This window comes from Triticum urartu, chromosome 6A (genome assembly GCF_056163025.1).
Source record: "Triticum urartu cultivar PI428250 chromosome 6A, HENAU_Tu73, whole genome shotgun sequence".
Lineage (NCBI taxonomy): Eukaryota > Viridiplantae > Streptophyta > Magnoliopsida > Poales > Poaceae > Triticum > Triticum urartu.
The window spans coordinates 442,011,889-442,035,194 of NC_141878.1; positions in this window are offsets into that span (position 1 = coordinate 442,011,889).

The window sequence follows — 23,306 nt, forward strand, 5'->3', positions numbered from 1 at the left end:
CTGTCACTTATAATGATCCTGTTGTTCCTACTTGTTATGTTGAGAAACCACCTTTCCCTGTTAGGATAAAGGATCATGCTAAAGCTTCAACTATGGTTCGTAAAAGCAATATTAAAACATATACACCTCCTGAGCAAGTTAAAGTAGAACCTAATATTGCTATTGTTAAAGATCTCTTGTCTGATAATATTGATGGGCATGTTATTCAGTTCTGCGGTGAAACTTCTAGGATTGCTAAACCTTGTGCTAAAGGTAAACATAGACCTGTGGTAGGCGTGCCTGTTATTTCTGTTAAAATAGGAGAACATTGTTATCATGGCTTATGTGATATGGGTGCTAGTGCTAGTGTTATACCTCATGACTTGTATAAAGAAATCAAGCATGAAATTGCACCTGCTGAGTTAGAAGATATTGATGTCACAATTAAACTTGCTAATAGAGATACTATTTCAGCAGTGGGAATTGTTAGAGATGTTGAAGTCTTGTGCGGGAAAACTAAATATCCTGCTGATTTTCTTGTTCTTAGTTCCCCACAAGATAGCTTTTGTCCCATTATATTTGGTAGACCCTTCTTGAACACTGTTAATGCTAAGATAGACTATGAAAAGAATGTTGTTACTATTGGCTTGGATGATATGACTCATGAATTTAATTTATCTAAATTTAGTAAACAACACCGTGAAGAAGAATTGCCTAGTAAGGATGAAATTATTGGTCTTGCTTCTATTGCCATACCTCCTAGTGATCCTTTAGAAAAATATTTGCTAGACCATGAGAATGATATGTTTATGAATGAAAGAAGGAAAATAGATGAAGTATTCTTTAAACAGGAACCTATTCTGAAACACAATTTGCCTATTGAAATCCTAGGGGATCCCCCTCCACCTAAGGGTGATCCCGTGTTTGAGCTTAAACCGTTACTTGATAATCTTAAATATGCTTATCTTGATGAAAAGAAGATATATCCTGTTATTATTAGTGCTAACCTTTCAGAGCATGAAGAAGAAAGATTATTGAAAACTCTGAAGAAGCACCGCACTGCTATTGGATATACTCTTGATGATCTTAAGGGCATTAGTCCCACTCTATGTCAACATAAAATAAATTTGGAAGCAGACGCCAAACCAGTTCGTGATCCTCAATGACGTCTGAATCCTAAAATGAAAGAAGTGGTAAGAAAAGAAATACTAAAGCTTCTGGAGGCAGGTATAATTTATCCCATTGCTGATAGTCAGTGGGTAAGTCCTGTTTATTGTGTCCCTAAGAAGGGAGGTATTATTGTTGTTCCTAATGATAAAGATGAATTGATTCCACGCAGAATTATTATAGGTTATAGGATGGTAATTGATTTCCGCAAATTAAATAAGGCTACTAAGAAAGATCATTACCCCTACCTTTTATCGATCAAATGCTAGAAATATTATGCAAACGTACACATTACTGCTTTCTAGATTGTTATTCTGGTTTCTCTCAAATACCTGTGTCGGCTAAAGATCAATCAAAGACTACTTTTACATCCCCTTTTGGTACTTTTGCTTATAGACGTATGCCTTTTGGTTTATGTAATGCACCTGCTACCTTTCAAAGATGCATGATGGCTATATTCTCTGACTTTTGTGAAAAGATTTGTGAGGTTTTCATGGATGAATTTTCCGTCTATGGATCTTCTTTTGATGATTGCTTAAGCAATCTTGATCGAGTTTTGCAGAGATGTGAAGAAACTAATCTTTTCTTGAATTGGGAAAAGTGCCACTTTATGGTTAATGAGGGTATTGTCTTGGGGCATAAAGTTTCTGAAAGAGGTATTGAAGTTGATAAAGCCAAGGTTGATGCTATTGAAAAGATGCCGTGTCCCAAGGACATCAATGGTATAAGAAGTTTCCTTGGTCACGCTGGATTTTATAGGAGGTTCATTAAGGACTTCTCAAAAATTTCTCGGCCTCTGACTAATTTATTACAAAAAGACATACCATTTGTCATTGATGATGATTGTGTAGAAGCATTTGAAATACTTAAGAAAGCATTAGTCTCTGCACCTATTGTTCAACCACCTGATTGGAATTTACCGTTTGAAATTATGTGTGATGCTAGCGATTATGCTGTAGGTGCTGTTCTAGGGCAAAGAGTTGATAAGAAATTAAATGTTATCCATTATGCTAGTAAGACTCTAGACAATGCTCAATGAAATTATGCTACTACTGAAAAAGAACTTTTAGCAGTTGTATTTGCTTGTGATAAGTTCAGAACTTATATTGTTGATTCTAAAGTAACTATCCACACTGATCATGCTGCTATTAAATATCTTATGGAGAAGATAGATGCTAAACCTAGACTTATTAGATGGGTTCTCTTGCTACAAGAATTTGATTTGCATATTGTTGATAGAAGAGGAGCTGAGAACCCCGTTGCAGACAACTTATCTAGGTTTGAGAATGTTCTTGATGACCCACCACCTATCGATGATAGCTTTCCTGATGAACAATTAAATGTCATAAGTACTTCTCGTAGTACTCCTTGGTATGTTGATTATGCTAATTACATTGTTGCTAAATTCATACCACATAGCTTCACATACCAACAAAAGAAAAAGTTCTTCTATGATTTGAGACATTACTTTTGGGATGACCCACATCTTTATAAAGAAGGAGTAGATGGTGTTATTAGACGTTGTGTACCTGAGCATGAACAGGAACAGATCCTACGCAAGTGCCACTCCAAAACTTATGGAGGACACCACGCGGGAGATAGAATTGCACATAAGGTATTGCAATCCGGTTTTTACTGGCCTAATCTCTTCAAGGATGCCCGTAAGTTTGTCCTATCTTGTGATGAATGTCAAAGAATTGGTAATATTAGTAGACGTTAAGAAATGCCTATGAATTATTCACTTGTTATTGAACCATTTGATGTTTGGGGCTTCGATTATATGGGACCGTTTCCTTCCTCTAATGGATAAACACATATTTTGGTTGTTGTTGATTACGTTACTAAGTGGGTAGAAGCTATTCCAACTAGTAGTGCTAATCATAACACCTCTATTAAGATGCTTAAAGAAGTTATTTTTCCGAGGTTTGGAGTCCCTAGATATTTAATGACTGATGGTGGTTCACATTTTATTCATGGTGCTTTCCGTAAAATGCTTGCTAAATATGACGTCAATCATAGAATTGCATCTCCGTATCACCGACAGTCTAGTGGTCAAGTAGAATTGAGTAATAGAGAACTTAAATTAATTTTGCAAAAGACTGTCAATTGGTCTAGAGAATTGGTCCAAGAAACTTGATGATGCATTGTGGGCCTATAGAACTGCATATGAAAATCCTATGGGTATGTCTCCGTATAAAATGGTATATGGAAAAGCATGTCACTTACCTCTCGAACTAGAACATAAGGCATATTGGGCTATTAAAGAACTCAACTATGATTTCAAACTTGCCGGTGAAAAGAGGTTATTTGATATTAGTTCACTTGATGAATGGAGAACCCAAGCTTATGAAAATGCCAAGTTGTTTAAAGAAAAGGTTAAAAGATGGCATGACAAAAGGATACAAAAGTGTGAGTTTAATGTAGCTGATTATGTACTGTTATACAACTCTTGTTTAAGATTTTTTGCAGGAAAACTTCTCTCTAAATGGGAAGGCCCCTATGTTATTGAGGAGGTCTATCATTCCGGTGCCATAAAAATCAACAACTTCGAAGGTGGTAAACGGTCAAAGAATGAAACATTATATCTCAGGTAATCCCATAAATATTGAAACCAATATTATTGAAACCGTAACCCTGGAGGAATACATAAGGGACACTTTCCAGAACGTTTCAGACTCCGGAAAGGAATATGTATGTGGTACAGTAAGTAAACCGACTCCAAAACAATTTTTAAGACAATATTTCTCCGTTTTGGAATATTTAGAAAAATAGAAAATTAAGTAGTAGTCCGGGAAGGACACGAGGGCCCCACGAGGGTGGAGGGCGTGCCCTACCCCCCTGGGCGTGCCCCCCTACCTCATGAGCACCTCGTGTGCCTTCCGGACTCCGTTTTCTTGCATGATACGTATTTTTGTAGGTAAAAATTCACTATATATTCTCCTGAAGGTTTTGACTCCCGTATCACGCAAATATCCTTTGTTTTTGTTTCGAGCTATTGCTGCTGCAGATTAGAGCAAGATGTCTTCTCAAGAGTCAGTCGGGGAGAGCCGGGTATCTAATCCGGCACCGAAACCAAGGGCAAACAGCGACCCTAACCACTTTGGGCCAGCAACGGAGGAAGAGATTGAGGCTGACTTAATGAGGGTAGATGCCATGGAGGATCAAGAAGTCACCTCTCGCTTCCGAGCTGGTTTCACGATGGGGGAACTACAGAGCTCAGCTATTCCAAACTCGGTTATCCCTTCCAATGTTAGATTTATTTCTTATGAAAATATGAAGAGGAGTGTCACTTTTTCTCCCGCAGCTATGAAACACCCTTGGGTGCAAGGAGCTTTAGCCGTCACAGGAAAGCTTTGTAAGGAAACAATGGACCTCAAGCAGCAAGTCAACAAGCTCGAGGAGGAGAATCGTATCCTGAGAGGAATCATCGCCAAGAATATTTCACCAACAACAAAGAAGGAGACATAATAACATGGGTATGGGCACTCCCCTTGGCAACATCCAAGCTTGGGGGAGGTGCCCCGGTATCGTATCACAATCACAACTCCTATCTTTACCATTTTCCTTAGTTCGATCCTATTAGTAGTATTTTGATCTAGTAGAATAAAGTTTATGGCATGATCTAGTTTTGAGTTTTGCCTTATGATCTCCCTATGTAATCGAGTCCGTGAGCTATATAATAAAGATTAGTGTTGAGTCAAGGGATTGATTTTCTTGCTATGATCTTGGGTGAATAAAAGAAAAGAGAAAAAGAATAAGAAGAAACAAAAGTTCATATTTATCTTATTGATAGTAATGACTTCACATAGAAAGAGTGTGATGATTAAAAGTTGTTGGGAGTTGGCAGACATAGCTTTGGTCATCGTTGCAATTAATAGGAAGTAATAAGGAAAGAGAGGTTTCACATATAAATATACTATTATTGACATGTTTTATGATTGGGAGCACTCATCAAAATATGACATGCTAAAGAGTTGATGTTGGACAAGGAAGACAACGTAACCGGTTATGTTTTCTTATATCTGAGATAAAGTATGTTGTCATGGATCATCCAACATGTTGAGCTTGCCTTTCCCCCTCATGCTAGCCAAATTCTCAGCACCAAGTAGAGATACTACTTGTGCTTCCAAATACCCTTAAACCAGTTTTGCCATTAGAGTCCACCATATCTACCTATGGATTGAGTAAGATCCTTCAAGTAAGTTGTCATCGGTGCAAAGAAATAAAAATTGCTCTAAATATGTATGATTAGTGTGGGAGAAATAAGCTTTATACGATCTTGTGATGTGGAAGTAATAAAAGCGACGGACTGCATAATAAAGGTTCATATCACAAGGGGCAATATAAAGTGATGTTCTTTCACATTAAGATTTTGTGCATCCAACCATAAAAGTGCATGGCAACCTCTGCTTCCCTCTGCGAAGGGCCTATCTTTTATTATTATCTTCTACCTTATGCAAGTGTCATGGTGATCTTCACCTCTCCCTTTTTCATTTTATCCTTTGGCAAGCCCAGCATGTTGGAAAGAGCCTGATATATATATCTAATTGGATGTAGGGGTGCATGAGTTATTATTGTTGACATTACCCTCGAGGTAAAAGGTTGTGGGGCAAAACTATAAGCCCCTATCTTTCTCTGTGTCCGATTAAAACTCCGTAACCACAAGTATTGCGCGAGTTTTAGCAATTATGAAGGACTAGATGATAGTTGAGTATGTGGACTTGCTTTTTAGCTCTGACATAGACTCTTTCTGATGTTATGATAAATTGCAATTGCTTCAATGACTGAGGTTATAGTTTGTTGGTTCTCAATAAGGTTTCTGATTCACACTTTTGCATTGTGAATAGATCATTACTTGAACATAAGTAATCATATGACAATATCTACGTATGTTGCTGTTATGAGAATAATCATGATGCCCTCATGTCCGTATTTTATTTTTATCGACGTCTCTACCTCTAAACATGGGGACATATTTATTGTTATCGGCTTTCGCTTGAGGACAAGCGAGGTCTAAGCTTGGGGGAGTTGATACGTCCATTTTGGATCATGCTTTTATATCGATATTCATTGCATTATGGGGTGCTATTTCACATTATGTCACAATACTTATGGCTATTCTCTCTTATTTTACAAGGTTTACATAAGGAGGGAGAATGCCGGCAGCTGGAATTCTGGCCTGGAAAAGGAGCAAATATTAGAGACCTATTCTGCACAACTCCAAAATTCCTGAAACTCCACAGAATACCTTATAATAAATAATGAAAAATCCTCGCCAAAGATGAAGACCAGGGGGTCCACACCCTTTCCACGAGGGTGGGGGGCGCGCCCCCTACCTCATGGGCCCCCTGGTGGCTCTCCGATGACCATCTTCTGCTATATGAAGTCTTTCCTCGATAAAAAAATCAGAAGCAACCTTTCGGGACGAAACTCCGCCGCCACGAGGCGGAACCTTGGCGGATCCAATCTAGAGCTCCGGCAGAGCTGTTTTGCCGGGGAAACTTCCCTCCCGGAGGGGGAAATCATCGCCATCGTCATCACCAATGCTCCTCTCATTGGGAGAGGGCAATCTCCATCAACATCTTCATCAGCACCATCTCATCTCAAAACCCTAGTTCATCTCTTGTATCCAATTCTTGTCTCCAAGTCCGGGATTGGTGCTAGTAGGCTGCTAGTAGTGTTAATTACTCATAGTAGTTGATGCTAGTTGGTTTAATTGGTGGAAGATCATATGTTCAGATCCTTTATGCATATTATTACCCCTCTGATTATGAACATGAATATGCTTTGTGAGTAGTTACGTTTGTTCCTGAGGACAAGGGAGAAGTCTTGCTATTAGTAGTCATGTGAATTTGGTATTCGTTCGATATTTTGATGAGATGTATGTTGTCTAGCCTATAGTGGTGTTATGTGAACGTCGACTACATAACACTTCACCATTATTTGGGCCTAGAGGAAGGCATTGGGAAGTAATAAGTAGATGATGGGTTGCTAGAGTGACAGAAGCTTAAACCCTAGTTTATGCGTTGCTTCGTAAGGGGCTGATTTGGATCCATATGTTTCATGCTATGGTTAGGTTTACCTTAATACTTATGTTGTAGTTGTGGATGCTTGCAATAGAGGTTAATCATAAGTGGGATGCTTGTTCAAGTAAGAATAACACCCAAACACCGGTCCACCCACATGTCAAATTATCAAAATACCGAACGCGAAATATGAATGTGATGAAAACTAGCTTGACGATACCCCCATGTGTCCTCGGGAGCACTTTTCCTTATATAAGAGTTTGTCCAGGCTTGTCCTTTGCTACAAAAAGGATTGGGCCACCTTGCTGCACTTTATTTACTTTTGTTACTTGTTGCTCGTTACAAATTATCTTATCACAAAACTATCTGTTACCACTTATTTCAGTACTTGCAGAGAATACCTTGCTGAAAACCGCTTATCATTTCCTTCTGCTCCTTGTTGGGTTCGACACTCTTACTTATCAAAAGGGCTACGATAGATCTCCTATACTTGTGGGTCATCAACTATCCTCCTCGGGAATATCAAGAATAACAAAGTTTGTTAAAATAGTAACGTTTGCAACCACAACAGGCACATCCTCACAAATACCGACAGGTATAGCAGTTGATTTATTAGCCATTTGCAAAGATATTTCAGTAGGTGTCAACTTATTCAAATCAAGTATACGATATAAAGAGAGAGGCATAACACTAACACCGGCTCCAAGATCACATAAAGCAGTTTTAACATAGTTTCTTTTAATGGAGCATGGTATAGTGGGTACTCCTGGATCTCCAAGTTTCTTTGGTATTCCACCCTTAAAAGTATAATTAGCAAGCATGGTGGAAATTTCATCTTCTGGTATCTTTCTCTTATTTGTAACAATATCTTTCATGTACTTAGCATAAGGATTCATTTTAAGCATATCAGTTAATCGCATACGCAAAAAGATAGGTCTAATCATTTCAGCAAAGCGCTCAAAATCCTCATCATCCTTTTTCTTGGATGGTTTGGGAGGAAAAGGCATGGGTTTCTGAACCCATGGTTCTCTTTCTTTACCATGTTTCCTAGAAACAAAGTCTTCCTTATCATAACGTTGATTCTTTGATTGTGGGTTATCAAGATCAACAACATGTTCAATTTCTATATCATTATCATTACTAGGCTGAGCATCATCATGAACATTATCATTAACATTATCACTAGTTTCAGGTTCATTACCAGATTGTGTTTCAGCATCAGAAATAGAAATATCATTTGGATTCTCAGGTGTATCATCAATAGGTTCCCTAGGAGCATGCAAAGTCCTATCATTTTTCTTTTTCTTCCTTTTAGAAGGACTAAGTGCATCTATATTATTTCTCTGAGAATCTTGCTCAATTCTCTTAGGGTGGCCTTCAGGATACAAAGGTTCCTGATTCATTTTACCACCTCTAGTCATAACTCTAACAGCATTACCATTATCCTTACTATTCAATTGATTGAGTAAATCATTTTGAGCCTTAAGTACTTGTTCTACTTGAGTGGTAACCATAGAAGCATGTTTACTAATAAGTTTAAGTTCACCTTTGACATTAGCCATATAATCACCCAAGTGTTCAAGCATATTTGAATTGTATTTCAATTGTCTACCAAAATAAGCATTGAAGTCTTCTTGCTTAACCATAAATTTATCAAACTCATCTAAGCATGGGCTAGCAAACTTAGTAAATGGGATTTCAGCCTTATCATATATATAGAGAGAATTTACCTTTACTACCTGTGTCGGGTTATCAAGACCATGTATTTCTTCAATAGGTAATGGATTAAGATCATATGTTTCTTCAATAAGAGGTAAATTAAGACCATGTATTTCTTCAAAAGGAGGTAAATTATTAACATCTTCAGCTTTAATACCCTTCTCTTTCATAGATTTCTTTGCCTCTTGCATATCTTCAGGACTGAGAAATAGAACACCTCTCTTCTTCGGAGTTGGTTTAGGAATAGGCTCAGGAAGTGTCCAGTTATTTTCATTTGTCAACATATTATTCAATAGAATTTCAGCTTCATCCGGTGTTCTTTCCCTGAAAACAGAACCAACACAACTATCCAGGTAATCTCTGGAAGCATCGGTTAGTCCATTATAAAAGATATCAAGTATTTCATTTTTCTTAAGAGGATGATCAGGCAAAGCATTAAGTAACTTGAGAAGCCTCCCCCAAGCTTGTGGGAGACTCTCTTCTTCAATTTGCAGAAAATTATATATATCCCTTAAGGCAACTTGTTTCTTATGAGCAGGGAAATATTTAGCAGAGAAGTAATAAATCATATCCTGGGGACTACACACACAACCAGGATCAAGAGAATTAAACCATATCTTAGCATCACCCTTTAATGAGAACGGAAATATTTTAAGGATATAAAAGTAGCGAGTTCTCTCATCATTAGTGAACAGGATGGCTATATCATTTAATTTAGTAAGATGTGCCACAACAGTTTCAGATTCATAGCCATGAAAAGGATCAGATTCAACCAAAGTAATTATATCAGGATCAACAGAGAATTCATAATTCTTATCAGTAACACAGATAGATGAAGTAGCAAAAGCAGGGTCAGGTTTCATTCTAGCATTAAGAGATTGCTGCTTCCATTTAGCTAATAACCTCTTGAGTTCGTATCTATCTTTGCAAGCTAAAATAGCTAAAGCAGCTTCTTTTTCAAAAACATAACCCTCAGGAATAACAGGTGATTCATATTCATTAGAGGGAGAGTCTTCATCATCACTTTCATCAATATTATCAGATTCAATATTTTCATTCTCTCTAACCCTAGCAAGTTGTTCATCAAGAAATTCACCAAGTGGCACAGTAGTATCAAACATAGAAGTAGTTTCATCATAAGTATCATGCATAGCAGAAGTGGCATCATCAATAACATGCGACACATCAAAAAAAATAGCAGAAGCAGGTTTAGGTGTCACAAGCTTACTCAAAACAGAAGGTGAATCAAGTGCAGAGCTAGATGGCAGTTCCTTACCTCCCCTCGTAGTTGAGGGATAAATCTTGGTTTTTGGATCTCTCAAGTTCTTCATAATGATAAGCAGATATAAATCCCAAGTGACTCAAAGAATAGAGCTATGCTCCCCGGCAACGGCGCCAGAAAATAGTCTCGATAACCCACAAGTATAGGGGATCGCAACAGTTTTCGAGGGTAGAGTATTCAACCCAAATTTATTGATTTGACACAAGGGGAGCCAAAGAATATTCTCAAGTATTAGTAGCTGAGTTGTCAATTCAACCACACCTGGAAACTTAATATCTGCAGCAAAGTATTTAGTAGCAAAGTAATATGATAGTAGTGGTAATGGTAGCAAAAGTAGTGTTTTTGGTATTTTGTAGTGATGATAGCAATAGCAACGGAAGAGTAAATAAGCGAAGAACAATATATGGAAAGCTCGTAGGCAATGGATCAGTGATAGAGAATTATGTCGGATGCGGTTCATCATGTAACAGTCATAACCTAGGGTGACACAGAACTAGCTCGAATTCATTAATGTAATGTAGGCATGTGTTCCGAATATAGTCATACATGCTTATGGAAAAGAACTTGCATGACATCTTTTGTCCTACCCTCCCGTGGCAGCGGGGTCCTAGCGGAAACTAAGGGATGTTAAGGCCTCCTTTTAATAGAGTACCGGACCAAAGCATTAACACATAGTGAATACATAAACTCCTCAAACTACGGTCATCACCGGTAAGTATCCCGATTATTGTCACTTCGGGGTTAACGGGTCATAACACATAATAGGTGACTATAGACTTGCAAGATAGGATCAAGAACTCTCGTATATTGATGAAAACATAATAGGTTCAGATCTGAAATCATGGCACTCGGGCCCTAGTGACAAGCATTAAGCATAGCAAAGTCATAGCAACATCAATCTCAGAACATAGTGGATACTAGGGATCAAACCCTAACAAAACTAACTCGATTACATGTTAAATCTCATCCAACCCATCACCGTCCAGCAAGCCTACGATGGAATTACTCACGCACGACGGTGAGCACCATGAAATTGGTGATGGAGGATGGTTGATGATGACGATGGCGACGGATTCCCCTCTCTGGAGCCCCGAACGGACTCTAGATCAGCCCTCCCGAGATGTTTTAGGGCTTGGTGGCGGCTCCGTATCGTAAAACGTGATGAATCCTTCTCTCTGATTTTTTTTCTCCCCGAAACACAATATATAGAGTTGGAGAGGCACCAGGGGGCCCACGAGGTAGGGGCGCGCCCTAGGGGGGCAGGCGCGCCCCCACCCTCGTGGACAAGTGGTGGGACCTTTGTTTTGGTTGTGTTTTTTGTGTTTAAATTAGTGTTTGTGCCAAGTAGAACCGTTGGGAAGACTTGGGGAAAGTCTTGTTAATCTTGCTGTAAAAAACAGAAACTTTAGCGCTCACAAGAACTGCTGCCATTTTTATTTGAAAAGTGATATTTAGTTAATTCTTTTTGAAGATGATTAATAGATAAATTCCTCACGTCCAGAAATTTATTTTAGAATTTTTGGGGTTCCAGATCTTGCGCTAGCTACAGATTACTTCAGACTGTTCTGTTTTTGACAGATTCTGTTTTTCGTGTGTTGTTTGCTTATTTTGATGAATCTATGGCTAGTAAAATAGTTTATAAACCATAGCGAAGTTGGAATACAGTATGTTTAACACCAGTATAAATAAATAATGAGTTCATTACAGTACCTTGAAGTGGTGTTTTGTTTTCTTTCGCTAACGGAGCTCACGAGATTTTCTACTTTAAGTTTTGTGTTGTGAAGTTTTCATGTTTTGGGTAAGGATTTGATGGATTATGGAACAAGGAGTGGCAAGAGCCTAAGCTTGGGGATGCCCATGGCACCCCCAAGATAATCTAAGGACACCTAAAAGCCAAAGCTTGGGGATGCCCCGGAAGGCATCCCCTCTTTCGTCTACTTCTATCGGTAACTTTACTTGGAGCTATATTTTTATTCACCACATGATATGTGTTTTGCTTGGAGCGTCTTGTATGATTTGAGTCTTTATTTTTTATTTTACCACAATCATCTTTGCTGTACACACATTTTGAGAGACACACACACATGATTCGGAAATTATTAGAATACTCTATGTGCTTCACTTATATCTTTTGAGTTATATAGTTTTGCTCTAGTACTTCACTTATATCTTTTAGAGCACGTCGGTGGATTTGTTTTATAGAAACTACTGATCTCTCATGCTTCACTTAGATTATTTTTAGAGTCTTAAATAGCATGGTAATTTGCTTAAATAATTCTAATATTCTAGGTATACAAGATTAATAATAAAATTCTCTTATGAGTGTGTTGAATACTATGAGAAGTTTGAAACTTGATAATTGTTTTGAGATATGGAGGTAGTGATATTAAAGTTGTGCTAGTTGAGTAGTTGTGAATTTGAGAAATGCTTGTGTTGAAGTTTGTGATTCCCGTAGCAAGCACATATGGTGAACCGTTATGTGATGAAGTCGGAGCATGATTTATTTATTGATTGTCTTCCTTATGAGTGGAGGTCGGGGACGAGCGATGGTCTTTTCCTACCAATATATCCCCCTAGGAGCATGCACATAATACTTTGCTTTGCTAACTTGTAGATTTTTGCAATAAGTATATGAGTACTTTATGACTAATGTTGAGTCCATGGATTATACGCACTCTCACCCTTCCACCATTGCTAGCCTCTCTAATACCACGCACCCTTCGCCGGTATCATACACCCACCATATACCTTCCTCAAAATAGCCACCATACCTACCTATTATGGCATTTCCATAGCCATTCCGAGATATATTGCCATGCAACTTTCCACCATTCCGTTTATCATGACACACTTCATCATTGTCATATTGCTTTGCATGATCATGTAGTTGACATTGTATTTGTGGCAAAGCCACCTGTCGGTGTCAAAACCGGCGGATCTCGGGTAGGGGGTCCCGAACTGTGCGTCTAGGTCGGATGGTAACAGGAGGCAGGGAACACTTTGTTTTACCCAGGTTCGGGCCCTCTCGATGGAGGTAATACCCTACTCCTGCTTGATTAATATTGATGATATGGGTAGTACAAGAGTAGATCTACCACGAGATCAAGGAGGCTAAACCCTAGAAGCTAGCCTATGGTATGATTGTTGTGTATGGAGTTGATTGCCTACGGACTACAACCCTCCGGTTTATATAGACACCGGATAGGGTTAGGGTTACATAAAGTCGGTTACAATTGTAGGAGATCTTGAATATCCGCATCGCCAAGCTTGCCTTCCACGCCAAGGAAAGTCCCATCCGGACACGGGATGAAGTCTTCAATCTTGTATCTTCATAGTCCAGGAGTCCGGCTGAAGGTATAGTCCGGCTACCTCAACACCCCCTAATCCAGGACTCCCTCAGTAGCCCCTGAACCAGGCTTCAATGACGACGAGTCCGGTGCGCTGTAGCGACCCGACCCGAATGGATCAAGTCTCTGTGCTTATGTGTCATCCCTGGATCAGTATGCTGACACACACAGTACTCGAAGGATTTATAACAGAGGTAAATCACATGTATAAAGTAACGTAAATACTATTACCTCAATCCAATAGCGGAAGCAACAAGGTTGTGGTTTCCCATCAACACCAACGGCAAAATTGAGTGTAGAAACCGTAACCCTAACATATCACTTACTCGTCGTAAGAAACCTGCAACATGAGATGTTGCAGCCCGAAACGGGTCAGTACATTGAATGTACCGGCAAATTCACACCATAGAGAAAATGATGAACAATGGCTATCTCTATATGCATATATGGCTGGTGGAAAAGCTCTATGGTTATAAGGTTTCTGCGTAAAGCCAATTTTTCCCTACTGCAAAGGAATAAATTTATTTAACTATCATGGTGGTTGTGAAACATTGAGAATGGTTGACAGCATTCTCAATCCCAATTAAGTAATTACAACCCAACAACATTAATTAGAGGTAACATGTTGAGATTCACAATGATATTCAAGTACTAGATACTCAAGTTGTCCATAACCGGGGACACGGCTAATCATGATTAGTTTGTACACTCTGCAGAGGTTTGCGCACTTTTCCCCACAAGACTCGATCGCCTCCGTTTGGTTTCTCGCACTACATGGTGTTTGAGAAACGGATGACCGAGACATAGTCTTTCAGAAGCGCTAGCACCTTACGATGGAGTAGACCGTACCACCTATAACCCCTACATCTGCTAGTCTACCCCTGTAAGAGTTCGCACGACTTAGTCAACTATGCCAGAGCCCATAATGGCTTGTGGCTGCACACGTAAGTTTCTAGCATGAAAGATCTTATGATCCCTTTGAGCCTGGGTGGCGGTCCAAAAAAAACAGGCATGTCCTGATAGACATCAGGTGCCTCAATCCACCCAGATGTGTGTATAAGTTGCCACCTTAGATAAACCATTAAAATTATCAATCTCACATCTGTCATGGATATCACTTACCCAATCCACGTCTACTAGCATAGCATGGCATAATAAGCAAACATAGAAGTAACTCCCAAAGGTTTCATAGTAATACAGGTAATAGGTACTACCTCATCTACTTCCCATTCCACAATTTAATTAGATCCTAATCATGCAATGTGTGAGGATTGATCTAATGCAATAAAACTGGGTTGTCGAAAAGATATGATCAAAGTGTGAACTTTCCTGCAATGTTGATGAAGATGATTCGCACTTAAATCTCTTGATAGATCTACTCGTCACACTCCGGTTAATCTATCGTAAGCAACCAGTAGTAACCACACAATAAGTACTCATCTAATGCACCAGTAAAACTCGAACGAGAGAACGAACCAGAAGGTTCAACTTAAGAACTCCGGTTGCAAAGAAAGAACGAACCGAACAAACGACGGAAAACAAACGGCGGAAGAAAACAACTCGGTTCTAGCAAGTTGAAACTAGGTCAAATTTTACTGTAGCAAAAACTTGTTCAAGTTGATTAGACGGAACGGCGGTTTCGAGACGAAACTCCAGGCGCTTGAATCACCTGATTCCGATAAACGAGCGAGAAGAAAAACTAGAACAAAGATCGGATCTGAGATCGCGATCGCGGAATAAATCCGACGAAAGGAAAGAGACGAACGGTTAAACGAACGGGCATCGTTAACCGGGAATAATCGGTGATCACGTTCATTGAGACGAACGGTCCAAAAGAAAAACCGATCTAGGGTTTTGGAAAAGAAAACCGAACGAAAAACCGATCTAGAAAATCGGAACGGTTTAGAGAAGAACCGGAAAGAAAACGAGTGGGAAGAGAAGAAAAGAATCAGAACGATTAGAAGAAAACGATCCGAGGAAAAGAGACGTGGGGCAACCTTGGCGAGGGGCTCCGGCGAACGGCGGCGGCGATGGCGCGGGCAAGGTGCGGCGGCGGCACGGGCAAGGTGCGGTGGCGCGGTCAAGGTGCGGCGGCGCGGGTGTGGGGTGGCGCGGCGCGGCTTGGGGAGGAGAGGGGGTTTGGGTGTTTGGTGTGAGGAGAGGGGGTGTGGGGGTATTTATATAGGTGAGGGGAGGGGGTTTACTTGGGGTAGGGGACAAGAAATAGACTAGGATTAGGAAAAAGAGTCCTAAAAGAAAAAAAAAGAAAAACGGAATAAAGGAAAAGGGGCTAAAGTCCTAGCCGGACTTGGCCTAGCAAGAGGCGGCGGCTGGCGCCTGCCTGCGCTGGCGCGCGCACGCGCGGCTGAGGTGGCCGTCTGGCTGGGCCTTAGGCCCGGCTGGCCTGGCGGAAAAGTTCCCTTTTTTTTAATAGTTCCGCGCAGAAAAACACAGAAAAGAAAATCTAAACGGGCTCCAAAAATTCTAAAGTAAATTTTCCCCGACTCCTAAAAATGAGTCGAACAAAATAAACTTTTCTCCGGACCTAAAATGCAAGTTTTGAAAACACGCATTTTTCCCTATCCAAATAAAATGCAAACAAAACTTCGGCAAAACCAAAATTTGATCTATTTATTAAATCTCCATTTTTCCTCAATTTTGGGAAAGTCATATTATTCCCTCTCTTATATTTTTGATAATGGAAAAATTATTGAAGAAAAACTAAATAAATCAAATGATCCCTTTTTTTCAAATTCAAGAAAACTCTCAAATATGAAAATAACGAAATCTCCAACTCTCTCTGAAGGTCCTCGAGTTGCGTGAAATTTCTAGGATCGACCAAAAATACAAGAAGATAAGATATGCATGATGATCTAATGCATAACATTCCAAATTGAAAATAAATTCAAAAGAACTTTGAATTTAATTTCTTTGAACTCCCAACTCATATTTCATATAATTTGAAGAAGTCATTTTATCTTCTCTCATGAAAATCATTGAGTTGCATAAAGTTTCAGAATTGAAAAATATTCTCAAATGAAATTCAAATATTTTCAACACCCCTTGTCATTTAATTAAATGGAAGAAGTCATGTCATCTTCTCTCCAGGGTTTCGTGATGAAAAAGTATTTGAATTCACGGAGAGCATAAAGACAAAATGAAAGTTTGGGAAAGTCCTTTTATTCCCTCTCATTTAACTTTCAAAAGTTTCGAATTCACTCACTTTCAGACAATCAATCAAACAATCAGTCAAATCTATCTATTTATTATAACATTCCAAAATTTAGAATTTTGGGATGTTACAAACCTACCACCCTTGAAATGAATCTCGTAATCTTGTCCTCGAGATTCGGAGAGGCTAGCAAGAGAAAGGTTAGGGTTTGGGGTCTCCTCAAAATCCATCAATCGTCTCCGGGGTCTGGGATGCTACCACCCTTAGAAACATCGTTACGGTTCTATCAAAACTCATATACTCGATCCTTACTCTTGATAGTGTCGGTCTTCTTAGATCTTCAGGATAATTCCTTATCTGGGCTCTTCCGGTAGTGGCATAACCTTTACCACAATTCTTCTATCCTTTCATCTTGATAAGGTTATTCCGCGACTGGGTCTTCGTAGCTGACGGTCTGGCGCCAAAACTAAACAACTATCGATATCTCATGGCGGTTAACAATTTATGGTTTCTCCTGCAGGAAATGGGTCTGGGTTGATCCTCACCGTATAACCTACGGTTGGCAAAAAAGGTTGCCGTGTACAAGGGAAAATTCTTATACCATTCTAAGGCTTAAACAAGGTTTTGATCGTCGTCTCTCTACTATAGGTAAGTCACTCAGATTTACCATTCCATATAGCAGGGCGAATAATAAGAGTAAGTCGGTATGGTGATCAATCCATCCTGCACCCAAATCATTACCTTGTATACAGTTTAGCGAATGTCGCATTCTAACACTTGGTCATCCTCACAAGCGTTGCAGAATTTCTCTTGTCGACGAACCAAGTTCGGATAAATCCATGGATTCTGCAAGCCAAACAACCATCTATCGTTCCTTCACAACTCTCGGGTTTTGCGTAACTCCTATAAGATCGTCTGTCGATAAAATCGTAACTTCTTTCAGGGTTTTTCCTTCAGCAAGAATGTGCTTGCTTCTTGGCAGGTACTGAGGCCTGTGGGTTATGGCCCATCTCATCACTTGTAGTCCTTGAACTTATCATCGGGCAACTGATCATTGTTCCAACTTCCTAGTATTCTTAAATCCATCCAATTGTACTGTCTTCCTTCCTTCTATTGGCACCAAACCAAGACGTGAGTACTCAGACTTGTCATGGGGTTGCCATTGCTCCATCATACCTCTTTTATCCAATAGTACTTCATCTCTTCATCCTCGTGGGATTTCCCACATACCGAGATAAAAACTTATACTTATGAAGTCCATATTCCACTTCGTGGAACATCAATATCCTTTCCAGGGTCAAGCGTCCTTACAGGGGAATATTGGCCATCTCTGCATGGCACTTCTTCAACTGGGAAACGTGAAACACATCTTGAACTCCCGACAGTCCTTCGGGTGAATCCAACTTGTTGGCCACTTCTCTCATACGCTCCAAAACTCGGTATGGTCCTACAAATCTCGGGGCTAACTTTAGCTTAACTCCAATTCGTTTAACTCCTCGCAGAGGGAACACATGAAGACATGCTCTATCTCCAATTTCATAGACTACCTCCTTGAGTTTTTGAGTCTACATAACTCTTCTGCCTGGACTGAGCTACCTTCAGTCTATCTCGAATCAACTTAACATTCTCCTCTGACTCCTTAATCACATTTGGTCCAAACAACTGACGGTCTCCAACTTCATCCCACATACTCTTGGGGCATCACACATATCAAGACAAAACTCATATTCATTTTTGTCCGAAATCCACTCAGTGGAGTATCCTTATCTTTTCCAGGGGTCAATGGTTCTTACAGGGTACTACCACCCTTAAAATGCACAAAACTTCCATAGACCATATTTCTCTTATCCTCAAAATGGCCAAAATTCTTCTTCATAGAGTAACAACTCATAAAATCCATATCTTTACCAACGGTGCTAACTTTATTGCTTCTCAAATCATTACAATCTCCTATTTTTCCATTACATGCCTCAACCCAACAACTAAATTTAAAGGAAAATGTTCACACTACTACTACTATATTACTTCTGTTACAAACTCAACTATTTTTCACAAGTCTCCTTCTCCTTCGGACAATCTCTGGCAAAGTGCCTTGCTTCATTACAACGGAAACATATTACTTCTGGGAAGATTCGAGGTTTTCTTGTGATTATACAGCCTCCTTGGGTTCTTGGCTTCCTTTTTGGGAAACTGTGGAGGTAGTGCCCTGACTCCTTGCATCGGTAACAGATGATATGACTCAGGTCCTTCCTGGAATCCAATCTACTTCTCTTTCTGGACTTTTCCATTCCAATCAGGGCTTCTATTTCCTGTGGGTCATACGCTACTTCCTCCGTCGGGAATTCTACTAGATCCCCATTCAAACAATTTTGGGAAATGTGTCCTTCTTCTCCACATGAATAGCAAGATTTGACGCAGGGTTTACTTAGTTCTCTTTAGATGTGTCCTCCTTCATCACAGTTTCTTCTAAAATTTCCATGAGGGCTCCTTTCGTTTCTTCTTTCTTCTGCTGGATGGTTCGTTGTACCATGGGGTAAATGTGACACTGAGCAGGATAGTGGGTAGTCCCTTCACACAAGAAACAAGTAATTTGCCTAACTAGGCATTCTTCAACTGGGTGACTTCCTTCACAATTAGGGCATTCATCCTTGTGTTCTTTATGGTTGTGTCCGATTTCTCCACAAATCTTGCATGCACAAGGTTTCTTCATGTCCTTTCCATAAGGCTTCAACTTCTAGGACACAAACTAAGACTTTAGCAAAGTCAACTTAAATTCTTTCCAAGTGGTTACTCCTTGCCATCCATTGATGGTTTGGTACATCCTCCACCAAGTAGCAGCATCTCTTTCAAAGCACTGAAGAGCATGCTGGGTCATATCATGTCCAACTATAGGGTTATTCTCCAAGTGATCCTCCATGTTCTGAATCCATCGGTCGGTCTCCAATTGACTCATCGGTCCCGAAAATACAAGCTCATCTCCATTCATCCTCTATTGGGTCCATGGGTTTTGGGGTGAGATAAGAGGGATAGGGAGGGATACACACAATACAAACAAAAGTTTTGAAAAGACAGATTTTATTTGTGGCCGTCGGGAAAACATCAAACGAATGACAGCTCACAAACGTCGCATCTAACGTAGGTATATAACAGGGGTTTGGTCTTGTAAGGTCAATAAACCTTCAACGTCTCCAAACTCTTCAAGCCTTGTTCATGCCTCCAATGGCTTCTTCCGATCATGCTTGTCTTTCTCAAGTTCTTTCGTCAGATCCTTTCTGTTGACGTGAAATCTCTCGTGACATCCTTTAATATTCCGGAGTTGCATTTCAAACTTCTGGTTTCAACATCCTTCACATGAACCATGGTCATATTGTCCTTCAGTTCTTGACAATTCTCCAGTATCTCGAGGTTGTAGCTCCTCCATCTTGGCTACTTTCAGCTTTTGGTTCCTGAGTTCTTCACGAAATGCTTCCTTGTCTAATATGCTTTCATGGAGCTCCACCTTAAACTTCTTTATGTACTACTCCAGATCCTGGTGATACACCGGCTAAGGTTAAAACTTCATCTTATGATAGGTGCTCCATCAGCCTTCTTCCATCAAATCCATTCTGAAGAAATGCATCCTTAACTCAGCACGGTGACAATAGCATCAGCGGCGATGACATCACGGATAACCGTGTTTCTGCCCTTGTCTTTTCCATGAGCTATCATTCCATAGTTGATATCTCCTGCCTTAGGGTTTTCTTGACAAATCCTTGAGTTCTTAACTCTACATGCTCCGGTCTTTCTCCAACACACCTTGATCTCAGGTATTGACAACTTCCATAATCTGTCAAGTTCCATAAGGGTAGCCATTCCTAGGTCATACAAATCTGGGAATTCTTCAGAGCCTTCAATTTCTACTTGTCTTTGGTCTTCAGCCGTTGTAGTTTCCATTATCATAACGTATGGTAAAATCCTCTTCATATCCTGTACTTCCTGGAGTGGTCTCATCAGTCGAATCTTCGAGTGGTCAAAAGGGGAAAGGGGTATGGTCTCACTAAAAAAAAGAATTTTTTGAATAAGCTCAGAAGAGAAGAGAGGGAAAAGATCCTTTTGAAAGGGAAAGTTGTAGAGAAAAATCTTTGCTATGGGCTTGCCAGTTTCTAGGGTCACGTCCTACAGTCAACATGTGCTCTGATACCATCTTGTAGCGACCCGACCCGAATGGATCAAGTCTCTGTGCTTATGTGTCATCCCTGGATCAGTATGCTGACACACACAGTACTCGAAGGATTTATAACAGAGGTAAATCACATATAAAGTAACGTAAATACTATTACCTCAATCCAATAGCGGAAGCAACAAGGTTGTGGTTTCCCATCAACACCAATGGCAAAGTTGAGTGTAGAAACCGTAACCCTAACGTATCACTTACTCGTCGTAAGAAACCTGCAACATGAGACGTTGCAGCCCGAAACGGGTCAGTACATTGAATGTACTGGCAAATTCACACCATAGAGAAAATGATGAACAATGGCTATCACTATATGCATATATGGCTGGTGGAAAAGCTCTATGGTTATAAGGTTTTTGCGTAAAGCCAATTTTTCCCTACTGCAAAGGAATAAATTTATTTAACTATCATGGTGGTTGTGAAACATTGAGAATGGTTGACAGCATTCTCAATCCCAATTAAGTAATTACAACCCAACAACATTAATTAGAGGTAACATGTTGAGATTCACAATGATATTCAAGTACTAGATACTCAAGTTGTCCATAACCGGGGACACGGCTAATCATGATTAGTTTGTACACTCTGCAGAGGTTTGCGCACTTTTCCCCACAAGACTCGATCGCCTCCGTTTGGTTTCTCGCACTACATGGTGTCTGAGAAACGGATGACCGAGACATAGTCTTTCAGAAGCGCTAGCACCTTACGATGGAGTAGACCGTACCATCTATAACCCCTACATCTGCTAGTCTACCCCTATAAGAGTTCGCACGACTTAGTCAACTATGCCAGATCCCATAATGGCTTGTGGCTGCACACGTAAGTTTGTAGCATGAAAGATCTTATGATCCCTTTGAGCCTCGGTGGCGGTCCAAAAAAACAGGCAAGTCCTGATAGACATCAGGTGCCCCAATCCACCCAGATGTGTGTTTAAGTTGCCACCTTAGATAAACCATTAAAATTATCAATCTCACATCTGTCATGGATATCACTCACCCAATCCACATCTACTAGCATAGCATGGCATAATAAGCGAACGTAGAAGTAACTCCCAAAGGTTTCATAGTAATACAGGTAATAGGTACTACCTCATCTACTTCCCATCCCACAATTTAATTAGATCCTAATCATGCAATGTGTGAGGATTGATGTAATGCAATAAAACTGGGTTGTAGAAAAGATATGATCAAAGTGTGAACTTGCCTGCAATGTTGATGAAGATGATTCGCACTTAAAACTCTTGATAGATCTACTCGTCACACTCCGGTTAATCTATCGTAAGCAAACAGTAGTAACCACACAATAAGTACTCATCTAATGCACCAGTAAAACTCGAACGAGAGAACGAACCAGAAGGTTCAACTTAAGAACTCCGGTTGCAAAGAAAGAACGAACCAAACAAACGACGGAAAACAAACGGAGGAAGAAAACAACTCGGTTCTAGCAAGTTGAAACTAGGTCAAATTTTACTGTAGCAAAACCTTGTTCAAGTAGATTAGACGGAACGGCGGTTTCGAGACGAAACTCCAGGCGCTTGAATCACCTGATTCCGATAAACGAGCGAGAAGAAAAACTAGAACGAAGATCGGATCTGAGATTGCGATCGCGGAATAAATCCGACGGAAAGAAAGAGACGAACGGTTAAACGAACGGGCGTCGTTAACCGGGAATAATCGGTGATCACGTTCGTTGAGATGAATGGTCCGAAAGAAAAACCGATCTAGGGTTTTGGAAAAGAAAACCGAACGAAAAACCGATCTAGAAAACCGGAACGGCTTAGAGAAGAACCGGAAAGAAAATGAGTCGGAAGAGAAGAAAAGAATCGGAACGATTAGAAGAAAATGATCCGAGGAAAAGAGACGCGGGGCAACCTTGGCGAGGGGCTCTGGCGAACGGCGGCGGCGACGGCGCGGGCAAGGTGCGGCGGCGCGGGCAAGGTGCGGCGGCGCGGGTGTGGGGTGGCGCGGCGCGGCTTGGGGAGGAGAGGGGCTTTGGGTTTTTGGTGTGAGGAGAGGGGGGGTGTGGGGGTATTTATATAGGTGAGGGGAGGGGGTTTACTTGGGGTAGGGGACAAGAAATAGACTAGGATTAGGAAAAAGAGTCCTAAAAGAAAAGAAAAAGAAAAACGGAATAAAGGAAAAGGGGCTAAAGTCCTAGCCGGACTTGGCCTAGCAAGAGGCGGCGGCTGGCGCCTGCCTGCACTGGCGCGCGCACGCGCGGCTGAGGTGGCCGGCTGGCTGGGCCTTAGGCCCGGCTGGCCTGGCGGAAAAGTTCCCTTTTTTTTAAATAGTTCCGTGCAGAAAAACACAGAAAAGAAAATCTAAACGGGCTCCAAAAATTCTAAAGTAAATTTTCCCCGACTCCTAAAAATGAGTCGAACAAAATAAACTTTTCTCCGGAC